This window comes from Pteropus medius, unplaced genomic scaffold (assembly GCF_902729225.1).
Source record: "Pteropus medius unplaced genomic scaffold, Ma_sr-lr_union100, whole genome shotgun sequence".
In the NCBI taxonomy this organism is placed as follows: domain Eukaryota; kingdom Metazoa; phylum Chordata; class Mammalia; order Chiroptera; family Pteropodidae; genus Pteropus; species Pteropus medius.
This window is the reverse complement of record NW_024340849.1, coordinates 17489734-17496361: the sequence shown is the minus strand read 5'-3', so window position 1 is coordinate 17496361 and position 6628 is coordinate 17489734. Positions and strand designations below refer to the sequence as shown.

At 42.5% G+C, this 6628-nt stretch overlaps 1 pseudogene; it reads right to left on the bottom strand.

The window, feature by feature from the left end:
• Positions 1-1593: 1593 nt before the first annotated feature.
• On the bottom strand, positions 1594-1711 carry LOC120590634 (uncharacterized; annotated as a pseudogene).
• Positions 1712-6628: the final 4917 nt, after the last annotated feature.

Genomic DNA, 6628 nt, shown 5'->3' with positions numbered 1-6628 from the left:
ATTATTCCAAAGAAAAAAGCTTCGGCAAGGGAGGGACCATCTGATTTCAGTGTGTTGTGCAGTGTTGAGGCTCGGCACTAAGCTCTGGAATCGTCATTATCTTGACCTCCCAGGAATGCCAGGAGCGGAAGTGTGTGGGTTAATTAGAAAAACTGTTCCATGAATGTTTAGCATTGTTCTTGTTTGCGGTGAAGAGAATGGCCTGGGGGAATACCTACCCAGGCTGGCCCTGGAAAGCCAATTTGCTGGGTCAGCCTGACGTGGATGGTTGGGGCTGATGGAATATAGCCAAGAAAATAGCTCTGCCTTGCTCCCCGTGGACAAGGCTTCAGGACAGGCTAAAAGCTCAACGGGCGAAACCACTGCAGAGCTTGTGGCATGGAGAGCAAACACAGGCTGGGAATCCAGAGACCTGGATCCTCCCAGACCATTGGAAATGTCCCCTTCTGGGCCTCAATAGACTATATGGTCTTTCCATTCCTCCCTTGCCTAGGTTTCTGTAACTCTGGTCTCTCACATCACATATTTAAAAAATACTTGTCAGCATTCACTTTCTCACATGATACTCACATGACCCAAACTCTCTGTGCTTACTCAAGTATCAGAATTAATCTTTGTGCTCCAGGCAGGGTTAGGCTTGATGGAGAGAGTATGGAAGACTTTCTTTGACCTGGCTGCTGTTCTTCAATAATACCATCTTCTCTGAGGTGTCCCCCATCCCTCAGGTGACCTGCTGTTCTGTTGGCACCAATCGTAACACAACGTGATCAGCGGTGCAAATTACATAGTCCTCATGTTGAGATGTGTTAAAGGGCTGAGTAAGCCGGGAGTGACTACAGTTCTGCTTGGAGACTGTTGGTGATTTTGACAGATTCTCTAATTTCTTCAAAAGCTTCTTCCTCTTAAAAACAAATCCTGACTTTCAATTACTGACAAGGACCTAGTCTCATTCTAGCTTTGGTTCCTACATTGGGAGAGATGGAAGAAAGCTTAAGAGATTTAAAGAGGAAACAGTAAAAAGTGAAGCAGAGTTTAGATCATTTAATCATGTGGAAAGCCGGGGACTGTCTAGTTGTGACATTTAAAATAGCTAATAAGCTCCACCTGGTAAGTCATCTTATTGCAGCCTACCTCACATCAGTCCTGATTCCACTATTTGACAGATACAAGAGATCCCTGCCCCATACAAATGAAGATAAACCTGTTTTCCAATAGGAGCAGGATTCTAAATTGAAGGGTTAATGCTTGGAACACGCAGGACCTGACCTGGCCAACTAGACCACAGCTCCAAGAAGAAAAATTGTCAGCCCAGGAAAGCTTTTGTCATGTCAAGATGGCACTCAGAGCTTCCACTGAACAGCTCAGCACTTATTTCCGGCTGGTGACAGAGGAGGTGGTGTTTGTCATTTCAGCCCTTGGTTTTATGCCCTGTGCTTTTGCCTTTCACTCTGGTTACTTTATTACTTATTTATTTATTTATTCATTCATTCATTCATTCATTCATTCATTCATTTTTAGGCGAGGCAACCCTTGGATGACTTCACAGATTGCAAGGACCTTGTCAGTTTACAATCCTTTATTTTTTAGTTTTTATGCCTGCAGCACTTGGTCTTCCTAGGTGGTCTCCCATCCAAGTACTAACCAGGCCTGAACCTGCTTAGCTTCCGAGATCCAAAGGATCGGGCTTGTTCAGGGGAGCATGGCCGTAGACGTCTCTGGTTATTTTAAATGGTGCTATTCTTACCCCCCTACTTATGAACTGTAGTTGGACCCACTTGAGCCCTGCAAAGCCAGTCTGCCTACCTACTTAGTTTAGCACAGGGGTAATGTGGCGAAAGTCAGAAGTTCCCACCTGTCACCCAAAAGTGAAGATTGCATTCTGCCTGGGCTTTGTGCATAGCTCTGGGGATTCATGGCAGGAGGCGAGAGAACAGCGCCTTGCGTGAGCCTCTTGGTCTACCTTGGACACAACTACGGAGTCAGAAGAGCTAGACTTTGTCCATCTGTCTCATTCTCTCAGAGCCCTCGCCCAGGCTGCTCCAGGCCTTCTTGGGAATTGGATACTCCTGAATGCTTTACCTCCTTCTACACTGGTAATCAAAGCGAATGCATGCTGAGGTGTGTTAGGATCTCAGGGGTATTTACATTTTAGCATTCTCTAATGTAGGAGTTGGCACACTTTTTACTTAAAGGGCCAGATAGTAAATACTTTAGGTTTTGCAGGCCACATGATCTCTGTTGCAGCTACTTAACTCTGCCATCGTTGCAGAAATGCAGCCATAGACAATATGTAAATCAGTGTGGCTGTGTTCCAATAAAACTTTATTTATGGGCATTGAAATTTGAATTTCTTGTAATTTTCATGCGTTTAAGATATTACTCATCTTTTGCTTTTTTAACATACTATTTAAAAATGTAAAAACCATACTTAGCTCTTAGAACGTACAAAAACTGATAGCAGGCCAAATTTGGCCTGATTTAACTAACAGCAATGGACACTTGGCTATAATCTCTAGGCATCACCAGAGACTATTAGCTCCTGCCTCTGGAACTTCTCTCCTTGAGCCAATTTAGATCAGGCCAGAGAGGCCCCAGAAATGCTGGGAGCCAGGGTTACTATTATTGCTGTAGGCCTAGCTGTGTCTTAGTCTCCTCCAATCCCTTAGAGAAAGTGTAGAATTTGTGTAATCACTTATCTTTTTTCTTTCTAGAGCTGGCTTGGTGCATGTATTAGTTTTCTGTTGCTGCCATAATAAATTACCACAAATTGAGAAAGTTAAAATAACACAAATTTATTATGTTACAGGGCTGTATGTCAGAAGCCCAGGTTGGCCCAGCAGGTTTAGCTGCTCTGGGTTTCACAGGCTGAAATCAAGTTGTTGGCCTATCTGGCCTCTGACAGGAAGGTAGGAAGGATCTGGGAAGAATCTCCTTTCAAGCTCATTCAGGTTGTTGGCAGAATGGAGTTCCTGCGTTTATACGACTGAGATCTCATTTCCTTGCTGGTGCTGGGGGGTGGAGTTAGGGAGTTAGGGATGGCTGCTCTTAGTTCCTAGAGGTCTTTCTCTGGTCCTTCCCTGTGGGCAGCTGCATCTCAGAGCCAGCAATGGCACATGGAATCCTTCTCATGCTTGGAATCGCTCTGCCTTTCTCTTCTATCATATCTCCTTGCCTCCAGCCAAAGAAAGTTCTCTGCTTTTCAGGGCTCATGTGATTAGATTGAGCCAGCTAGATCATCCAGGATAGTCTCCTTATCTTAAGGTCCGTAATCTTTGTTACATCTGCAAAGACCTTTTTGCCTTGTAATGTAAAGTAGCTTCCAGGATTAGGGTATGGCCATCTTTGAGGGGTCCTTATTGTGCCTCCCACAGTGAATTCTGGGAAACCTAAGCCACCGGACAGAGATGTCATGTTTGCTAAACAGCTGCCTGTCCGCGTGAAGTCGTTTGTGATCGTCTCTGTTAGGAGGGCCCGTTTCCTCTTTGGAATTTCTGTAACCGTTTGTCTTGAGCGTGACTAGTGCACTGTGGTGGCTTTTGCTCTTTGCTATTTTTCTTATTCAAGTTACGACATCCTCTTTCCTTTGGGGACTCCTCCCCCACTGTCCACCCAGAGGGCCTGCCATCCCATCCCCGCAGGGGATGGGCATATGACCCAGTCCAGCTGGTCAGAACTCTCGATTCCCTCAGCATTTTGGTCACATGACCCAAGTGAACCAATGAAATCTTCCCTGGAATTGGAGTTGATTTATGGACGTTGGGAGAAAGAAGTTCCAGTTTAGCTGTTTTTGTAAAGTGAAAGGATATGAATCTGGAGCCTCTAGCAGCCATCTTCTCTGCCATATGGGGAAACCATCTGCAAAATGAAACCAAGGAGAGGAAAGATGAGGAACATCTATTTTGCTTCTTTTTGTTTTTCTTGTGCTAGCACAGTGTGTGCCCCACAGTAGGTGCCCAGTGAGTATTTGTTGAATGAATGGAATCTTGGCAGTTTTGAGTCCCAGGTGCTAGTCTCTGAAACCTTAGTTCTTACAGCTCATTCTTCTATCCCATGAGCTACTCCATATCTTTTACAGCTAGGTGACTTTCTTTTCTCTTTAGACCATGGCGAGTTTGGCATCAATTACTTTCAAGAGAAAGAATTCTGGCTATATGGTGATGTATAACATAACTATCCTATATTCTGTTTATAATGCCTCTGCCACTAGAGTGTAAGCTCTTTAAGAGCAGGAATTTAGTCTTTTACATCTGTGTATCTCCCACAGTACTGGGAGCTTAACACGTGTCTGATCTAAGAGGCATTGACTCAGAGTGGCAAGAGAGCCTGTGGTGAGGGAGAGAGACCACTTGAGCACAAGAAAGAGAAGCAAAACAGGTGTGTACGAGTCAGCAAAGGAATACACGTGCTCATACATAGATGCTTGAGCAACAGAAAACTCAGGAGAAATAGGTGGCAAGTGTGGCTGTTACTCCACTGTACCTCTCACTCCTGTCTATGTCTGTCAGTCTGACTGTCTATTCAACAGTGAGGGACACTTAGGTACAACTTCTCGATACCGTTAGGTTTTCCCCTCCTACCTTTTTGGAACGTTTCTACTTCCTGAGCCAATTCAGACCAGGTTAGGGAAGCCCCACGGGTGATAGGAACTGAGGTTCCTCTTGTTGCTGTAGGCCTCGTTGTGTGCATGCTGTGTACCCTCACCCTCTCCCTCTCTCCTCTCTCTGTCCCTCAGTCCCTCTCCTGTGCCCGCTTCTGTCCCCACTTCATTCATGGCTTTTTTCAGTCCCTGAGTTTCCAAAAGATTTTTCTTCACCCAGATCAGCACTTATTGCCTACCATTTTCCTTCTCCACTTGGGGGACAGAAAGGTTTATGACTTTATCTCTGTGGTTGAGGTGGTGAGGGTGGGAGGTAGGAGAGGAAACCTATTCTGGGTTTGACACATTTGAGCAGACAGGGCTTCTTCACTCATGTTCCAGTAATGGCTCTCGTGCTTGGTGGTTAATAGCTGGGCCTGGGTCAAGTCCTATCTCTTCCCTCGATCTCCGTGAGACCTTAGCCTCAGATTCATTATTTGCGTAATGGGTAAAATAATATTACTGATATCATGGGGTTACTTATGAGGATTAAATAATTTAAAACATCATTAAATAATGTAAGATGTTATTAAGTAATATAAAAAATATAAAGTGCTTATAATATGCCTGGGACCGAGCTCAATAAATATAATCTATTATTATTTTTGTTGTTATACATTTTTGATTCTTATCCAAAATGAGTGAAACTGTCATGTGGGCCCAGCTCCCAAAATATTTCGCTGTTGACCCGCTCTAAGGATGCCACCTGGCTTTTTAAAAAATTATTGTATCTCGTGGGTAGTACAGGAACAATATTTTAGTGGTTAAACCACTTACCAGCTCTAAGGATATATTTCATAACAAGGTGAAGAATAAATCTAAAATTTCTGTTAGCTGTAAAAGACAATTTTGATCTATGGAGGTGACTTTTGCACAGAGGCTGTGACTCTAAAGGGATAAGATGTGTGTAAATGTGGCTCATATACAACTCTGACAAGTCACATTGGGTTCTGAAAGATGGGCTGCGGAGTTACAAAAGAAGGATTATCAATTCATGGATTTTGGGGAAAATTATTACTATCTTAGTTTCTGGGTGCCAAGAAAGAGAATCAGAAGTAACTTTCAATATAAATAGATATGAATAGGAATTTCTGTAGTCCATTTGGGGAAAAGGTTTTATCTTCTCTTGTATATAATAGTCATTTTAAGATGACTTATTAGCTTTTATATCTCAATCTGATGTCACATATTCCAACTTTATTGCTTTGATTTAATATTCTATCTTAAGTACATTTCCAATGAGCAATAACAGAAGAATTGTTGCTGGAGAAGAGATTTCAAGATTTCCAAAGGGTGAGCATGAAAGAGTCATTCAAAAATGGGTTTCTGGGTTTTTTTTTTCTCCTTTAAGAGCTTGTAGAAGTTTTGGAGTTTTATTTTTTTCTCTAGAGCAGGATAGATGTGGTTTTGGAAAGTCAGATCACTGGACACAGCTGTTTGATCACGTTAGTTGAAAGAGATCTCCACATCCTTTGATTTCCTTTAAATACTATGCCAGTATGACACATGCTGTGACTTCTCCCTATATTCTATTTATATCTGTGCCTTATTTTTCATTCTAGATTCTAAACTCTTTAAGAGAAGGAAGCACATCTTAAACATATACAAGTACTCATCTTTCCCAATAGCTAATGTACATAACAATAGCACTTAATAAGAAATGGGCGGGTTTGTAGAAATTAAGCACAGTGAAAAGAGTGATTCCAGAATTCTGTATAAGACCACAGTCATAGTCCATGGTTAAGATCACATGTCATTTACTCCCCAGGTGAATAGCTTTAGGCCTCAGTTTCTGATTATCCTGAATCTGTGGGTGATAGCACTGATTTTGTAGGGAAGATTAAGATTCGATGCATGGTGGAGCCTTTTACCTGGCATGAAATAAGCCCTGAATTACACAAAATGTTAAAATAACCATTTAAGGTAATATGGATTTTAAAATAACTTACACAGTATTTTTGTTTTCTCCCTATTGCCCACCAATTGAGGAAA